Source organism: Blennius ocellaris, assembly GCF_963422515.1.
Source record: "Blennius ocellaris genome assembly, chromosome: 13".
Taxonomy (NCBI): domain Eukaryota; kingdom Metazoa; phylum Chordata; class Actinopteri; order Blenniiformes; family Blenniidae; genus Blennius; species Blennius ocellaris.
The window spans coordinates 21974507-21994393 of NC_137662.1; the positions used below are offsets into that span (position 1 = coordinate 21974507).

Below are 19887 nucleotides of genomic sequence, written 5' to 3' on the forward strand. Positions count from 1 at the left end.
GTGTAACAACCACTGCGTCAGATGTTTGTTAACACTCTTGGCCATTGCCACAGTAATTGTTTGTAGGTCTATAATTTAACCGCTAAACACAAAAAGACAGTCACACAGTAAGTGGACGTGGCTTTTAAAGTGTGTGTGTGTCTCTGTGTGTGTGTGTGTGTGTGTGTGTGTGTGTGTGTGTGTGTGTGTGTGTGTCACTGCCGTGTAAGGGTGGGGGGTTGGCGGTATTGTAAGCAAGACTTAAGTGGCTCGGGGGCACATTGAAAGAGTTGCTGGATGACTTAATTGAAAGTAATTGATTTTTGTTTCTGCGGCCTTGTCTCCTCCATCTGTTCACTGGAGGGAAGACGGAACAGGGACTCGCCTGAAGTACTGCTGGGTGTCGGAGACGTCTTGACACTCGAATAGTAAACAGTCGCCGCGCTGCGTCTAAATATGTTGACGCTAATGCGCGGATGCAGACATGCATGTTTGTGCGCACGCACACAAACACACAAACACACCAGTGGACTCATGCACACGCACGCAAAAGTTCCCTGCAGGTACCGCCATTATGACTGCAAGCACAATGGAAGGTATGTGTGTGTGCGTGTGCGTGTGTGCGCGTGCACCGTCACCGGTAAGCACTGGGGATTAAGTTCAGGAAATGAGTAGAGCGTTAAAGGGTGCTTCCCTGCCCAGTGCTCCTGCATTGTCACCGCTGCTAATACTCGGCTAATTACAAGGACATACTTTAACAGCGAGCTCAGTCAGTCACCCTCATTGCCTCCCCACTCCGGTCCCTCTGTTTCTCAGGTTACCCCCCCCTCCACCCTAGAATTAGGGGATGAAATGAAAGAGAGAAGCGAAAAGGAAAGAGTAATAACAGGTCGCTCCCCTCCCTAAAAGCTCGCCCTCCCTCTGGACAGATACAATTATTGGATTTTTCTCCATTTAAGTCACCCGGCCCCCTTATATGCCCCTCCTGGCAATGTCCCCTATGGTGCCTAAGCCCGGCATACACCGGCCCCTCCAACCATGTAACGTGCACACAAAGAAAGAGTGCGCGAGAAGAGAGTATATAATATCACTGAGCCGTGATTAACGGTTGTAACGTATGGAATCAAGGAGACCATGTCACGACCTTACCATGCAGCCGACTTTTGTTGTTTTGGGTTAAAACAAGATTGTCTTCTAAGTTCTGTCTGACCTTGGATGGTTGAACATTCTCAAGAGAGAAAATAATTTTTTTTAAAAAGAAAAACAAACTGCTGGTATGTCAGAACTAAGTCCTATTTTATGCATTCTGTAGTCTTGAGCATGCATTTACTGTTGATGCTGATGTTACTACAATGAGGTTTTCACTGCAGCGTCACGGCTGCATCAGCTCTGGTCTCCGAGTTGTGTTATGTCTTAATAAAGCGCTGCAATAGTCCACAGGAAATGATAAAGAAACGGCAGTTCTTTTTAAAAAAAATTGAAATTCCACTCACTGTCTTTCAAATTCTGAGTTTTGTAAGGTCATTTGTCAAACAAAGTTTTCAGCTGCTTGTGTTTTTGGTCTTCATTACAAACAATTCTTTCTTTTATGTCATAAAACTTTTTTTTTTTGTTTTCTTTAAAAATGTTAACTATTTGCTCGGTGGTATAACGAGCCTCTGATCTCGATGATCTACTCTCCGGTGATCTGTGTGACACTTCTCTGTCCGTCAGCATTCATTGCGGATGCACCACAGACCGACACCACCAACATGAATGGGCAGAGCTCACGTCCATCGCGAAGCCAAGCGATTAGTGCGCAATCGTTAGATTGGCTCGACTCCACCCATCGAGTGCTCCAACGTGTTCTTCCGAAGGGGCGGCGGCGCACGAGTGTGTTTGTTTACGTGTATGTAAATCCGTGCGTGAATGTCCCTAATGACGTTTTAAGACAAACAGATGATTAATGTGATTAGCATGCTGGAGGGGAGGGGGGGGGGGACATGTATGGCAAATGGCTATATGGGCCATATGGGAACAGGCTTTGGCTCCACTCCAAGCATTCAGCGTGTGTTTAGTGTGTTCGCTTGATTTGCATTAGCGCCATCACCACCTGACGTAAGAAGAAAGAAAAAGAAAAAAGAAGCTTTATTTGAGAATGAAATCGTTTGCATTTGAAACAAAGCGGCTCGTCCGTTGCAGTCGTTACTCCGGAATTGAAAAGTTTACCGATAATTAGCAATAAATCGAAGCGCCTCGCGGGAGTCATGAGTGTTCGAGGAGAACCTTAAGCGAGAGGTGGAAGCAGCTGTTTGTCAGACTTCAGCTTGTCAGCGTGTCTTTGCCGCGACGGCTAATGCGTTTGCTATTTAGTTAAAGAGCCATTAACTTGCTTTGTGACTCACGACGGCTTTTACTGCACAAACCGCTCCAGTCACTCCTTCATGCTGTCAGTCCCTCTCTATCTGGAGACGCTCTAAATGGCCCCACAGGGGCCTTTAACTGTCAGGCGGCCGTGCTAATGCTAAAGTAGGTGTTGACGCTAATGGCCGTGCTAAATGCTAATGTGGTCTCGCGTAGGCCTCTGAGGGGGAAGTTAACTGATTTTTCAAGTGTGCCCCTGAGAGACGGCGATAATCGCTAACTAGCTGTAGCATCTCTGGGGGGTCCGAACTAAAGAGACGAGAGCCACTGTGACTTATTTGCTGCGCGCTGACATATGGCGCAGTTGCTGCGTTCTCATGTGGCGATATGAATGAGTCCCAAGTCTGCCGATGATTCATGAGTAGGACTTTTTGTGAAAGTTTCCTCTTTTTTTTTTTTAATGATCACTTTTATTTGGCATGATGAGAATTTTACCATAGTTTCTATCTGTAACATGTCAATATTACACAAGTCATATTTATGTGTTTAATATTGTATTTAGCTTTTTTATAAGTGAGGACAGCTCAGTATTGAAATGGTTTGCTTCTCTGTGTGGAGTTTGCATGGTCTCCATGGGCATAGGTGAGTCACATCTGGATCCTCTGGCTGGTTTCCACAATGGACCTCACGACTGTAAATAAGCCCTGAATTTGTGGATTGTCTTTTTGTCCATTAGCTTTACGCACAGTCAAAAGTTGAATGCTTCCGTATTCTACACGGATTAATTCAACGTCGCGTCGCAGGGTGCTGAAACTTCCTCATGGCTGACCAGTAACAGAGAGATAAACAGTCACCCACCTTAAGATATCAGAATAACACATTTTATTTAAATGCATGTTGTTTTTGGAATTTGAACGGTAACTGGAGTACACGTAGAGTCAGAGAGAGCATGCAAACCCCAGAGTTAGACAGTTTAGACAGACCTCCGTGTGGCATTAGGTTATATACAAATTATGTACTTGCTTAAATTCAATGTTTCCCTTCCAACAGCTTGCTTACTTGAGTGAACACAATTTTGAAAAACAAAAACAAAAAACAACAAAACACTTATACCATTTTTTGTCATTGCAATTTAAATGTATTCGGCTTTTGGCCCAAATATTTCTGTCTGTATTTCCTGCAATCTTTCAAAATCAAGCTATTCTTTGCGGTTGTTTTGTGGGATAAGAGGGTTTGCTACAGACTCGTGATTTGCTCGGTGTGAGTAACTCGCATAACACGGCCAAAGAAACTTCATCTAAACACCCGTTTCACATCTCCAACCATGGCGAGGACCTTATTTCTAAAAGCTTATGACAACTGGTAACACTTGTTAAAAAGGTGTTTGGGTTGGGCAGCAGCTTAACATGTCGGCGCTACAGGTTCTAATTTTCCTGATATTGGCAGCTGCATCTTCCCTCACTGATTCATTGCTTTCCACCCTCTCTGCTGTGCTTCTTCCCTCCCACTCTGCCCCTCTCTCTCGCTCTCTCTCTCTCTCTCTCTCTCTCTCCACCCACCAGTGATTGCACAATCTTTCCATCACCACCACAATCATAACAGCCCGGATTCTGTGCCAGTGTGTGACCACCACCAGTCTACACACACACACACACACACACACACACACACACACACACACACACACACACACACACACACACACACACACACACACACACACACACACACACAGACGCGTGTCCTCGAGGAGAAAATACAGTTGGAGCTTTTATGCTGCTCTCCCAAGTGGCTGTTTTGAAGCACAGCCACAATGGAGGGCCTAATGTGGATTTGTTTAGAGAGCCGGTTAATTGGAGTAGGATGCTCTAATTGCACCTCTTTCATGGTGTGTGTTTGTAGGTTTGTGGATGTGTGTGTGTGTGTGTGTGTGTGTGTGTGTGTGTGTGTGTGTGTGTGTGTGTGTGTGTGTGTGTGTGTGTGTGTGTGATAAAGCTTGTAGTGTCTGCGTGGTGGAGTTATAGCTGGGCAAATGTTTTCCCACACACGGTGCAAACAAAGGCCAGGTGACACACACACACACACACACACACACACACACACACACACACACACACACACACACACACACACACACACACACACACACACACACACACACACACACACACACACACACACCCGAGGGGTGTGAAGAGTCTCAGTACAGTGCAAGAGAGAAGGGATGTATAAATGGTGCACCTTCTAATAAGTATGAGATTCACATTGTGTCAAAACAGAACTGGAGTGTTGGTGTACAGAGCCTCTCTGTCTCTTTTTGACCGCGTTGTCCCCCAGCTGGGGGTGCTCTAAGTCTTCATATGACTCGTTAGTATGTGTGTGCGTGTGTGTGTGCGTGTACACAAATCTCTGGCCATGTTTCCCATGCATGTTGCATTGCCACAGTGTCCCGTTTGTCTTTTTCAACAGGTGAACTCAGATACGTGTAGGAAGTCTCACATTGATACACGACAGGTGGGAAGTAACGTCAAAAAACCCATTCATCTTCTCACTGAAGTAGAAATAAAGAAGGTAGAGTTTCTAAAATGTACAGATGTAACAATTAACATGAATTTCTAACTGTTTTGTTTTTTTAAACTTTATTGTGGTAGTGATGCACATCTTCACACACACTGCTGTTATGATAATACCATGTTAATCGTCACATCTATTCGGAGGGATGTGTTTCGTTGGGCCACCTGTTAAAAATTATAAATATGTGAAAAAGTCAAGAATAGAGTCTATTATAGATTCTATGTAAAAGAACCACCCACAACATTGAATTAAAAAATAAATTCTTATGAAATAAAGCAACTTCAGTGAAGAAAAACTCATTTATTTCTCAAACAACGCATGCGGCTTCTTTCTTCATTCTTCTTTTTTCTTTTTGAGCTTCCCGTCAAAGTCTCAGTCTGGGCTCGCCGCCCACTTGCGACGATTGCGCGCGCGCGTGTGCGCGTGCATGCTAAATGTGTGGGTGCCTCTGTATGGGAGGAAACGCATGGCGTGCCCTAAGTGGGCCACAGGCCTTCAGCTAATCAATGACCGTCATTTAAGCCCATTCTCATCCCCACAAACACATGCATACACACCACAGCGCTTTGCTGATCAATTGACCATGAGTGTCATTCACTTCTGCTGGTCGGGTAAAAACAGACTCAGGAGGGTCGGCGGGGCCTCTCTTTCTCTTTGGACTTTGCTTTGTGTTCTTCTGTATTTATTCAACGTTGTTCGGCATCATGAGACAGGAGAGCGATCTTTTTTGTGAGAGTAAGCGTACGCGTTTGCTCTTCTCTTTTGCGTGCGTATCTATTTGTGTGTGTGTGTGTGTGTGTGCGCGTGCCCCGACAGGTCAGTCTAAATGGACATGTATTATTAGCAGCCATTCTGAGTGGCCACTGCGGTTCTCCAGCAAGGCAATCAGATCACTTAAGAGGCGACGTGGTCTTTGGTCTGTGGCCTGAAGCTTCCTGTCTCTCCTTGTATATCTTCCTCTCTCACTCTGTCCCTTAATGCCCCTCTTCAGCGCACACAAAAACCCCAGCAGCCATGACCATCACCCCTTATCTCCTCGCTCCTCACTCCGCCGCTTCTCCTCTCCAACAGTCCTGTCCTTTACCTCTATGGTGGGGGGGCGGGGTGGGGGGTGGTGGGGTGGTGGGGACAAGGTCATGAAGATAAACATAGAAAAGTGAAAGTGGAAGTGAGGGAGGGAGACAGAGGGAGCTGAAATGAACCATCTCATTTGGACATTAGCCTCTGGGCAGCCGCGGTGAGAGGCTTGCTAGCCTAGCGGATAATGCCCAATTGTGTATGAGGCATTATTTAGCTCCGGTTAGCCGGCTGCTTTGACGAGCTATTACTGGATAGAATGAAGAGCGGGGTAATGCACGGCTGCGCCGGTGCGCCGGCTGTGTGTGTGTGTGTGTGTGTGTGTGTGTGTGTGTGTGTGTGTGTGTGTGTGTGTGTGTGTGTGTGTGTGTGTGTGTGTGTGTGTGTGTGTGTGTGTGTGTGTGTGTGTGTGTGTGTGTGTGTGTGTGTGTGTGTGTGTGTGTGTGTGTGAGAGCATGTTTACGAACGTGAGACACAGACGGACAGACAGGTGGATATCTGCCCTTTGGACCCTGTAGCTCCGACGTTGAGTTACTTACACATCATTGCTGCACAGAGTCATCTGCAGCAAACACAGATACGTCCTTGTGTGTGTGTGTGTGTGTGTATAGATGTGTGTGTATCCTGACAGCATGCTTAGTGCACCATCTCCATCCATGCGTGCATCGCGATGGACAACATTACCACAGAGAGGGCTGCATTTGAACCTTGTTCACTCCAGTCGGCTGTTTAGTGAAAGGTCCCTTAACCCCAGTGACACTGTGGAGGTTGATAGTGAGACCCTGGAATATGTTACTGCGGATCCTTTCCAGTCAGATGGGCTCCATGTAGGGAGTACAACTACAGCAAATAGAATCCGTTTGGCATGATTGACGGGGAGAGACCTTGTTCCCAACTTACTACCACTTGCAGATGAGCTGCTTTAATTTCAATCGCCATGATAATAATAATAATAATAATATTAATAATCAACATATAGTTTCTGGTCTTAAATGTATCCGGCTTCATGTCCGGGTGTCACAGTCTCATTGTCAAAGACACGCTGAGCCATTTCAGGTGCTTTTGTCTGTCTGTTCTGGCTTCTGTATGATGGGGAAAAAAAAAAAAAAAATTGTAAAATTTCAGCCGACATACAGTGTACTCTGCACCACAGTGAAGCAAGGTTTTTGTTATGATACTCAAATCTCGGATTAAAAAGAGAAAGAGAACCCCCCCCCCCCCCCCCCCCCCCCCCTCTTATATTGCCCGTGTCTCCTATTCCTTCGCTGGCAGTGGCTTGCCTCTCCACAATACGCTCCATAACACCCATGGGCCTCACCAGCCTCTGACCGCTCAGGATCAAAACAACTATTATGCGGCTATGAATGTTCCACTTATGCTTTTCTTAGTGCTGATGTGATCCAGGCTCCTTAACAGCCGGTATCCACACAGAATTACTGTTTGAAAGAAGATTCGGAGCGACTGTGTCCGTGTGAACCGCTGTCTTCTTAAGTGTTCACTCTCGGGGAGTCTGAGGACGACTCGGCAGTTGTTTGCAACGGCACAAAGTAATTTTTTTGTTTAAAACACACATTGGGTGGAAAGCACTTGAAAGTGGATGTGTTTACTGAGGCCAAGCGGTGAGATATGCAGCCTTGTATCCATGACTTTGAAGCCACTGGATGAACTATTTTAGGTCCCGACGAAGAAAACGATTAAATGGAGGCTTTCTTCAACATCGGCTGACTTGTGCTTCTTTCTACCTCTTGACTGAATACTTTAAAAAGGAATACTTCAAAGCCCACATTTATTGGTTTATTTTTTAATATGTATTTCTGAATTCTACATTTTTTTATTGTAATATTTAAGGAACATTTTAAATAATATGCATAAACTCCACAGCCCGGTTTGAGGCTAATTGATGACTGATCAGCTCTGTGATGCCGCCTGCACTTTGTGCACATCTGAGCATTTAAATCTAAAAAAGACAACAACAAAAGCCAACTTTATATACATTCATGTGAAATTTCTAGCAGAGACACCAGGCGACAGGAGCACTTGATCATGTTGACTGAGATGTCGGTTAGGGAGAAGCAGTGGAGGCATAACTGACGCGATTGTAGGATTTCATGTCAGCGAAATGTTTGACGTACGTCAGGTTGTACAGAAACGGCCGATAGAAATGTCAATCAAAGCACCAGCGACTATTTTTAACTCCGGTGAGGCAACTTTTCTTTACTTTTACACTTTAAAAGCCTGTACTTCTCTTTATGTCTCATTGAGAAGTAGAAGTAAAATTCTCTATTTTTAATGTCATGCAAAAATATCTGTACTTTTAATCAATTAAAGACGTAATTTGGTATTAAAAAAAAAAAATTATAAAAAAAAAACCACACACACAATAAACTGAAGGAAAACATGGCAATGATGGGGAAGGAGAGAAGAGATGAAAGGGGAGGATGTCTAATGGAGATATATCATTACACTGTTATATGTGTAATCCATTGTGCTGCCATTGAACAGCAGCAGCATGGGTTTGGCAGTGGGACACACACACACACACACACACACACACACACACACACACACACACACACACACACACACACACACACACACACACACACACACACACACACACACACACACACACACACACACACACACACACACACACACACACGCTGTGCCTCCAGTGGGGCAGTAATAGAGGGTGTGAGTGTATTAGTCGCTACAGTCCAAGTGTTAAGTGCTGGCCTGGTGTGTGTGAGATCGATGACAGCCGGGCGGCCGCCTCGTTCTGACACACACACACGCACAGACACACAGAAAACCGTGACACATAGCCTGGGGTCAGGGGTCATACGCGAACCTCTCAGTCTCGCAAACACACACAGACGTCGTGCTCGCCTTCCGCGTTCATGTACAGAAGGATCGGGAACACTGCCTATGTCCATCACGCACACACATACACGCACACACACACACACACACACGGCCATACATATACCCATCTTGTCCTGTGACCGTAGGGAGGGGCCTGCTGTCAAGCACCGGTGGTCCATCGATACTCGGGCAGAGCACTAATGCCTGCTGTCTGCTGATGGACGCTGGCCTGCCTCCAGGGACCATTAGACTCACTGGGACACACACACACACACACACACACACACACACACACACACACACACACACACACACACACACACACACACACACACACACACACACACACACACACACACACACACACACACTGGTACATCAACGTGAAACACATAAACATCCATGGTAGCCTCATGCACACACGCAGCAAAGAAGCACTTGTAAGCTTAAACACTGCAAATATACGTTACGGTGTTTCAACGCAGTAAAACCTGTCTGCAGTTCGTCCGCAGTCTGTAGCAAATGTCCTATAGAAAAGCGTTGTGATCTACATAAACACATGTTAAGGATAAGTTGCATCCGGCTTTAAAGAGAAGAGATACACTCGCATTTTGCCTCAGGTCTTGATGTGTGTGATCCTGAACATATTAACAGTATGTACAGTAGATACTCGTATTGTGTGGCTCTGTAGCAAGGCAATGTGAGGTCAGGCTTGTTCTAACGTTTACATAAGATCTCTGAAACACTTTAGCAGATTAAAAATAGACTTTAAGAAGTCAAACAGTGCCAGGACAGATTAATTTTACTTGCATATGTAAAGAAATATTTATGAAAAAGAGAGGCCGAGAGTGAATGTTAATTCACAACTTTTCGAGGTCCCGGAGCAAATTGCAGGATGTAAACGACCCAGAACCCGATTAGGTCAAAGCGATATGGATGTAGACAAAACATCTAATTGACATTTGATGGCTGTACATATCATTTACGGCAGTGAGCTTATGATGCAATCCTCCTCTTTCCTGTCCTGAGCCGGGCCGCCGGGTCAAGAGGTCACCGGTGTTCATGTGGCTAAAATCACCAAAGTGCTGCAGGATCAAGTGCTATCTTCTGATCCCTCGCCTTTCTACCCATCCAACTGCAATCCAGATACCATTAGTGCTACTCTCCTCTACTTTACTGTGCTTCTCTGGTCCTTTTCTTCATTCTCTTTTCCAGATGCCTTTATTTTATTTATTTATTTATTTTTGCAGCTCCCTCGAATCCATCCAATTGAACACACACTCGCAGGTCTGTATTGCTCCCCGAGTGTTGAGCTCAGCACCCTTTGAGGTGAATTAGCTGAACAACAAATGTGCTGAAGTGTGTGAAAGAGATGAAGATGGGGCAAACAGATGTCCAGGAGAACCGAAAATAGATGTATTGCAGTTCCCCCCCCCCCCACTTCAAGTTTTCTAATATATATATATACAGCTTGTTCATTACATTATTTTCCGGCTGAGATGGAAACTCTCCTCGAAATCAGAGACTCAAAAAATATCATTTTGATTTCTCTTGTTTATCCCTCACGGCTTAATGAAGAGTCATGTCTGTTTTTGTTCTGATACAGATATCTTTACTCCATGCAGTCCTAATTACACCACTAAATTACTACTTAACAGTGTGACGGAGTCTTTGTTTTATTGGCTCGGCACAAAAAAAAAAAAAAAGCATCACTGGGGCTTAGAAAATGAACAGTGCCGTAATATAATAGCAGTGGGGTGGGGTGGGGGGTAACAAGCTGCATTAAACCTCTTGATGGTGTCTGGGGAATATCCACATTAGATGGAAAAAAAGAATAATTAGAGGTGATAAAAATATATGGCACATGAGGGAGTTAACGTCTTATATGGGGCTTGTGTGTTTACACTGCAACATCAAAACCTCTCGCCTAATGTTGTTGATCTCCCGAGCGACGGCAAAACCGCGCCGATCCGTGGAGCACGACTCCGCCCAGATCTCAGAGGGTCTGCTGCGGTAACTGGCACCGAAGGAATGAGGAAAAAGCAGCGGTTGGAGGGCCGGCGGGGGTTTTTGAACCCAGACCACCGACGCCAGAAAGCTTCGTCCATTTTTGGACGGTGACCGATGGCGTCACGTTGGGGAGACGAGGACAAAGTGTCTCGGCCAGTAATTATATCAATATAAATATATATATATTATATATTTCCGACTGGTGAAATAGTGCCGTTGCAAACTTTTAAGTATAACTTTTAAAGTTTTTTCTCGGTTGTGGTGCAGTTTTATGCATGATGGAAATGTCTCTGTTTTTGCGAATCTAAACAATTACTATGGAAAATGATGACAATCACAACATGAAACCAATTTTTTGGGAAAATCTGCTGCAGAATACAGTGAAATGTCACAAAAAACATCTCTTGTAGCTGTTGCATTATGCATGTTTTTACAAACTCGCCCTGACGGCACGGCTTCCAGGCTAGTTTGCGAGCTACAAGGCAACTATCTTTCATGGCAGCATCAACGATAGTTCAGCTTGAGACACAGTCTCAGTCTCTTCTTTGAGATTTGTGTCAGTTGCTTGGTGGTTTTGGTTGGACTGGATCGGAGCTTCTTGCTCCACGGGCCTTTATGACTTGGGTGCCGTAGATCTCCACCAGTGCTCGGATTGCAGAAGACTCCTTGAAACGGGGGTCTTCTTCCTTCAGTGCTCCATGTTTTAACTTTAGCCTCAAATGTATGGTTTTTGGGAACCAGAATACCCGGAAATTACCCAGACGTGCGCAAGGACAGAACCGAGTCTTATCAAAACATGTCAACTCATCTCAAATCAAGGTTTTAAAAGTAGGATTACAACACACAGATGATGGGAATGAAAGCCGATTGCTACTATAAACATGGTGAAAACCGATGGACTTCCTTATTCCAGCTCCTTATTGACTATTTTTGTGGCCCACGACGTTGCAAGTCCACCACAAATGACAAAATACTGACAAACTGAAAGCGTACGCATCGCCACCTGTTGACGACAGACGAGGATGGTTATGGACGGGTCCTTTAAACTGAGCAGCGCTTAAGACCACGTATGCAGCATTTATATATCAGTTTCATAATTTCCTTTAAAAACTAAAAACAAACAAACAAACAAACAATAAAAGTGCAGACATGAAGCAGGGACCAGCGTGAGAGGGGAAATGTTGCGGTGAGGAGAGGAAGGAGCAGCGAAGTGAAGGATGACGGGTGAGAGGACGAAGGTTGAAGAGACACCTTGAGAGAGAGAGAGCAGTGAGAGATGGGTCCTGACAGGAGAAGGAGACCGTCTCTGGATTTGCCTGCATCAAATCCAGTCGCCTGTGGGCATCATCACAACACACACACACACACACACACACACACACACACACACACACACACACACACACACACACACACACACACACACACACACACACACACACACACACACACACACACACACACACACACAAATGTACACACAGATGCACAGTGATAACCCATCAGCGCTGGCCAAGTGTTGTTTAATCCAACCTGACTTGCACTCGACAGAAAAAGCAAATTCACTTCCACTCACAGTCTGAAAAACGGAGCGCTCTTCAGATAAATGGCAGCGCTCTGAATTACCCCCGTTTATGTGTGCATGTTTGTGTGTGTGTGTGTGTGTGCCTGTGCCCGCTGGCATGCACACGTGCACACACTCCACAGCTCATGTTTTTATTTTTGTGGTGATTTTTTTTTTTTTTTTTTTTTTTTAATCTTCCCCCAGTGTGTCTGTGCCTGTGTTTACATGTATTGGTGGTGACAAGCTCTTCAGCAGTACCCCCTTCATTGTGTGACAGGCAGATAGCTAGGCTGCTCTGCTCCCTATTGTTAGGGGGCTGTCATCAAACCCTGCTTGTACAGCCAGTTATACAGGCTGTATGTGCCGGCGCACGAGTGTGTGGGAGACAGTTTGCACTCTGTTGCACTTCTTCATATGTGCTAATGCAAACGCATCAGCATGTTTTTTTTTTTTACTTTTTTTATTCGCGTGCTCATGAGTATCCTTCTCAAGCATCGCTGTGCATGTGAATACTGTGCGTGCGCCGGTGTGCGTTGGATTTGTTTATCTGCGCCACAATGGCAGAGAGAGAAGATCAGGGCTGACAAGCCATTGTTTAACAGACGGATAGTTTGGCTGGAGCGCTCTACTGTACTCCCCTCTCCTCTCCCATTGTTCTGTGACTTGTCATTAAGCCCTTGTTGCCCAGTCAAAATGTGCAGGAGTGCTTGTTCGCCACTGTGCCGCCGCTTGTGGAGAGGAGGAGGTGAGCCCAGCCCAACACACACACCTGAACACACACCTGAACAGAGGCAGAGATACAAGAGGGCAGAAGCAGAGGGCGGCACTGCAGATGTGAAAAATGATTTCTGCTCGGTATCGGTGGAGCTCCATGTATTATCAACATTCTCATAGAAAACCTCTAAAAAAAAGACGAGCCCTTCTGACAAAATCCCCACAGTTTCATTGATTTAATTAATTCATTTAGAATTCCTCTTACATGTTAAAAAACAGGTGCAAGCTGGAGGAATGAACTCTAATTGTCGGATGGAATGAATGGACACATCCATTAGAGGACTTCATTCAATCTTATTTAGTCTCAAAAAGTAAAAATTTGGAAGTCTTTCCTCATCTTTTGTGTCTGTGGGGGTAATAGCTGGACCCACTCGAGAACTGCAAGAGACTCCAGCTCCGAGTCCAAACTAAAGGATCCTTCTGTGTGGAGTTTGCATGTTCTCCTCGACAATGCAGGTTTGATGATACTTTCTCAGGCCTTTTTGAAGCTGAAAGGCCAAAATAATATAGTTTAACCTGTGATGGACTGTTCAAGTTATACCCAGAGTCAGCCACTGGCAAGGAAATAAAAAAAAAAATTTACATTTAAAAAAACACATTATTTTTGCTCACAATGTGTGTACGGAAACATACTTCGCATGCATGCTATCATGTTAGCATTCTGGCTAATGTATATAATTATCATCTGAATTGTACCAAATACAGACGTATGCAGAGAAGGATGCACCCGGTGAAGGATCTGACACTCGCGTCTTTTCTCTGGACCAATGGGTGTAGACAAATCGATCAAGAAATTTAAAATGGCAACAATAATGTGAACAAAAGTCCTTTTAAAGGTGCGACAAACGGAGGTGGAAATCTGTGTAAATCTCTCTGGTGGTGTCAGGAAGCTGGGTGGACCTAAAAGCATCATCGATCACAGTTTCTATTATTGGAAAGCAGAGTGTTGGATAGATTTCCCGCAAATAGGAAATAATGAGCTCGTTTAGGCCTTTGTGAGACCGGCGACTTTACACTCGCTGATGATATGTTGTATAATAGCAACAGCAATCCTAATCATGACCTTTTAAGTCTCAACGTGTCCGTCAAATTTGCTAAATCACTTCTACTTGTGCACAAATGTCAAACTCGTGTGTGTGTGAAGCATTTCTCACCCGTACGAAATCGGGACATCTGAGGGCGGTTTTGTTGTCGGTGACTCGCACCGCCGCACCGGACAGACTGACTTGAAGCCATCATATCCCACTCTGGCTCATTTCCTGTGTCAGGAGGGGGACGAGCACAAACGGGTGACATCACTTCCTGCCCGAGGACACACACACACACACATACACACGCGCACACACTATTGTTAACGCCAAACTGTGAACAAGCTGTGTTTATTGACATAATTTTGAAGCATTGTACGCTTGTGTCTGGGTGGCTGTCTGTTCCCCGAGCTCACTTCCTTCATGCTTCTCCGTCTGGCTCTTATTTAGTCAGTTTCATTGTTGAGAGCAATCTTTATTTTTTCTCAGTTGGATAGACTCTGAATTTGATCAAATATCTCTGTAATTTGTCTCATGCGGCAGCAAAGATGGGATTTCTTTTTCTTTTCTTTTTTCTTTTTTCCCCCACAATGCTTGTTCTTCAGCTCCCCCACAACAAAAGCACATCAGTTTAAAATGGTTGGAAGACACATTTGACATTTGAAATGTTTAAAATGGATTCAAAAGAACACAAATGGACGTTGCATTGTCTAAAATGAGTCTCACTGATGTCTTTAATGCCCGTCTGCTGCCGGGAATGTTGCTTTGGTCCCGTGCTGACATTTGTAGCACCCAAACAAACATTTTTAAAGAAAATAGAATGAATAATGAGGAATAATCTGCCCAGCTTCCAATGCTGAATGCAATGCGTCTGTCGTCGGCAGATCTTCTCCATCTCGGCGCTCAATGAGAGTTCATGAAATGTCGAAAGGAGTGAAAACAACAGCAGGACTTTTCTCCATTGTACAAAAATCTACTGTGATTCTCGTTTGCTATTAAAGCGTTGTCACATCCCGTGTTCGGTCTTTAATCAAACTCCAGTCTAACCGTACCGAAATCAACTGGAACTTGCGATTCTAGATGGTCCCTGTCCAGCTCTATTTGGTGCTGCATTATCTGATTCCATATCGTTGCTTAACGCAGTTCATTTTACCTGAAGAAAACCTGTGAAAGGTCAATGTGGTTGTTGCATCTGCTGCTTAATTCTGGTTTTGCCCCTTCCTTTTCAGGTCTCCTTTATCGAATGAAAAATGATTAAAAACAAGCATCTTCCAAGCACATTAAATCTTTTCTTAGTGCTTAAAGGCATATGCTTATGTACAACTAAAGATTAATTTATGATTACGATCCTGTTGATGTTTTCTCAATTAGTTTTTTGAAATGGAGCATTAAAATATCTTGTTTTGTCACATGCCATCCACTGTAAAACAAAACCTAAACAACTGAAGAAACGGGTAAATATATTGTGTTGTGAAAGATAAACTTCCTCAGTGAAGATAAAATCAGTTGATCAGTGGATTGTTGTTGTCTTGGCTGTCAGCATTGCAGTACCTTTTCTTTTTCTCCTACATTAGATTTTGTCCTCCAAAGTTACAGTCATACTTTTAACCCAATAACACAAAGCCTTGAGAAGGACACTGCGAATTAAGTCAGTCATCCAAAGCTCCACTCTCAACATGCAAGTTAAAGCAAACCCGCAAAACTTGGTCTGAAGTTGTGACAGTTGAGTGAGTGTCGCTCTCTCCCGCCCTCCCAGCTGCAGTACCCGCTCTGGCCTGCAGGTGGGAGCAGTGGCTACAGTTTGACGCCTCCGTCGTAGTCGAGGAAGACCTTCAGCACAGGGAAGCTTCTCAACTGTCTACTTTTCTTGTTTGACTACAAACAAAAACGCACAATGGGCTGAAAGGCAGAGTATAACAATCTCGCACAAATAACTGTGTGCGTAGCTTCTCTCTATTTTTTTTTCTGTCTGTGTTCACACTTTTACACATCTGCTGTTAATGCAGGACTTAATGGATTTAATTGTGGTTTCTTTTTTTGTGAGTGTGTGCTTACTTGTGTGTGTGTGTGTGTGTGTGGTCTCCCTCAGTCTTTTCTGTCTTATTAGAGGAGTGAAGGATGGAGCAAACTGTAAACAGTTGATTACACATTGTCGCTCTCTTTGGCTTTGCCTTGATTTGCACTCTTATGTTTGCTCTTAATTGATTGACCTGCTGTTATGGATCGCTTTGTGGTGGCTCCCAGTCAATACTGCCAGGTCTTAGTATTCCTAGGTTGGGGGGGCAAAAGAGGGAAGATATTGATCTGGTGCCGTGTGCATCGAATTCCAAGTTTTCCCCTGACCTTCCAAACTGCTGCCATCATCACCGGGGTCTTCTTCTTCTTCTTCTTCTTCTTCTTCTTCTTCCCCCCCTCATGCCTTCCTCCCGATTTCCTCACTTCACTGTCCTTTTGTCTCAGCCAAGTGTGGATTTGCGTGTGTGTGTGTGTGTGTGTACGTGCGTGTGTGTGTGTGTTTGTGTGCATGCTTGAGCTGCAGATAAAGCTTAAATTGAGCTGTTTTGATTGTTCACTGAGGAGTGCCCACAGCACAAGGCCCCTCGGCTCAGACACACACACACACACACACACACACACACACACACACACACACACACACACACACACACACACACACACACACACACACACACACACACACACACACACACACACACACACACATTAAGCCCCGTCCCAGTCACACTGCACTTGCTCCCCCCTGCCTTTTTTTTTTTTTTTTTTTTATTAAGTGGTGTTGGCAACAGCAGTGAAAATTCTTGTAATTACTAGTCAGAATAACTTTCTGCCTCCAGAATGAAGCGGGCTGTTCGTTAACGGCAATCTCTGGGAAAAAAAAGAAAAGAAAAAAAAAACCACCCTGCATGTCTTAATGTTTCACTGCCACTAATCCGCATTTACACATCTTGTTTTTGGGGGTTAGATTAGCTCCAGGCTGCACTATGGGGAGGTCGGCTTGTGGCAGGTTAGCTGGAAAAAGGATGGATTTTTTTAAATTTTAGTTTTTTTAAACCTGCACTCTTGGCTAAGGGTGAGCTCGGCTGTCCTCCACTCGAGATTTGCGTAGCTTAATAGTTGTCAGGAACGATTTAACAGAAGCACCGGTGTGGAGCGGGAGTCGTCTAACAGAATCGCTTTTGTTGGTTGTAAATAATATTGTTCAGATGTACTCTGATGCCACAGATGTAATTTCTCAGTTGACCCTCGGCACATAGCACTCCACTAAATGGCTGAGCAGAGCGGGAGTCTACATTCTTGTATATGCTTATTTATATCTCATTTTCCCATGTCATTGTGTACGTTTTTAGTGTGTGCTTAACAGCTATTACTTACCTGTGTATTTTTAAGATATTGAATATGGATCTAAGATTGCAGCATGCTAATATGCAAAAGAGTCTCTAATATAAACAGAGAACAGAAGCTTTTGCACACTCATGTCCAGTAAAGGTATAAAGTTATGTCAAATAAAGCTTCTGTTGGACTGAAGTGGGGAATTCCTGTAGAAATATATGAAACATCAGCAGTGTAGTGTGTGTAATGGTCTCCTTTAAAAAAAAAAAACCCCAAACAAAACAGAAAAACCTTGCCTTTTCCACTTTTAGTTATTTGGTTTTTTTTCGTTTTTTTTTTTTTTTTCCGCAGGGGTACATATTTGTTGATTTGAAAAGGGAATGAACCTGAACCACAGTCCAGTGATACCATACAATTATGCAAATGCATACTTAAAAACAAACTGCACGCAAATGATTTGGCAGAAACGCTTCAGGAGAGTGAGGGCGTGCGAGCGCGCACACACGTGCATGTTGGCATGCGAAAAACAACGAGGACAACAAAAAAAAAAATGCACCGGACATTGACACACACACACACACACTCACACACACACACACTCCAGGGATGATGTCTGGCTAGGTGGATAAAGTAGTGCTATTGTAATTCGATAGATGGCTTTCCCTAAGATAATCTGCCTTAAACAGATGATCATTTTGGGAGTAGATTTGATTGATGTGGGACGGACAGAGAAGGAGAGACGGCGACTGTGTGTATTTTTAACTCGCCGTGTTTGAGAGGAGCTGGAAATTAAAAGGGTACGTATGGTGAAGAACGTTATTTTGTGCCAGCTGGAACTCTGACTGATGCTCAAACTGGGATTTCTCTCCCTCTTACTCTCTCTCTCTTACTCTCTCTCTCTCTCTCTCTCTCTCTCTCTCTCTCTCTCTCTCTCTCTCTCTCTGTGTCTCTGGCTCTCTTCATGTTGTCATTGTTCATTTGACCAATCATGCTTTCCTTTTTTTTTTTTTTTTCCCTTCTTCTTCTTCCTCCTCCTCCTCCCCCTCTTACATTTTATATAATTTCTTTCATGGCATTTGCAAAGGTGTGGGACGTTGCAGGCATTCATGTTCCACTCGCATCATTTCAAAAGCAATGCACTTCTTCCTTTTTATTGCTGCGACATTAGCACACTTTAGCAAGCTAGCTTTGGCTCATCATGCATGACTTATAAGCAATTTAAATAGCATAAACGGAGCATAAACAGCCACTGAACTGGCTTTTTTTTAATGTTTTTTTTTTCTTTCTTAGCTCGTATTAGATAAAAATAGATGAACTTCTTTTACTACCTCAGGAAGTTTCAGTTTGCGCGGTTTGTTGTGGCAAAAGTACACAAAGGTCACGTTACATCAAAACTTAATACTTAAAATTATCTGGCAGGTTTTTTTATTATTTTTTTTTATTTATTTTTTTTAAGATTTCCCAAATCACTCCTCAGAATAGCCACAATTTATTTTCCTCCAAACTTCCCCCCTCTTATGAGCACATCTGCTCTTCGTCCTTTCATCCTTTTGTGACTCTGAGCGGCGCTTTCTTTGCAGAAAACAGGAGATATTGGAGTGAAAATAAACTGTGTGCTGTTTTCTTTTCCTTCTGACCACTTCCAGTTGCATTTTCTGTTCTCCTCCTCTGGTCTCTCTCTCTCTCTCTCTCTCTCTCTCTCTCTCTCTCTTTTCTCATGCTACCTCTCCCAACATAATCCCCCGCTCAAGCCCCCGGGTTGCCGTGGAAACATCAATAACATTCCTGCTCGACAACATCTAAGTGCATTAAAGTGGTCGTAGGAAGAGCACAGACACACACACGCACACGCACACAGACACAGACACAGACACACACACACACACGCACACGCACGCGCACACACGTCGCCATGTGAAGGTTCATGAAATCATTTCGATTGATTGAATATATTGAGAAGTGAGCGAACACAAGTTGTGCCCTCTTTAACAACATTCGGCTGGAATAAATTGAATATTTAGAAAAAAGATTTCCAGAACTTAATCCCCTCACTAATATGGTTGTTTTATTTGAGTTCCATATATTTAAATGTAGTATTTTGTCTGAATTTGAACGTTAACATTTGTTCGTACTCGCTCACAGCCTTGTGTTACTTTAGCGTTTTTGAATTTGTGGGTCATTTCAACAAGGATCGATAAAGTTGCTTCACACGTCTTGCGGGCTGGAAAATATGTCAAATCTTTTGGCAGCGTTGTGTTTTATGGCATCTCAAAGAGCTCGTGTAACAAACTTGTACGTCATCATTTTTCTTGCGGACCCTGA

General features: G+C 44.0%; 1 protein-coding gene across 1 annotated transcript in view; it reads left to right on the forward strand.

The window, feature by feature from the left end:
• camkmt (calmodulin-lysine N-methyltransferase) overlaps positions 1–19887 on the forward strand; it is a gene marked incomplete at its 5' end in the record, with an annotated part of 108162 nt that overhangs the window by 9119 nt on the left and 79156 nt on the right. The window lies entirely within an intron of this gene.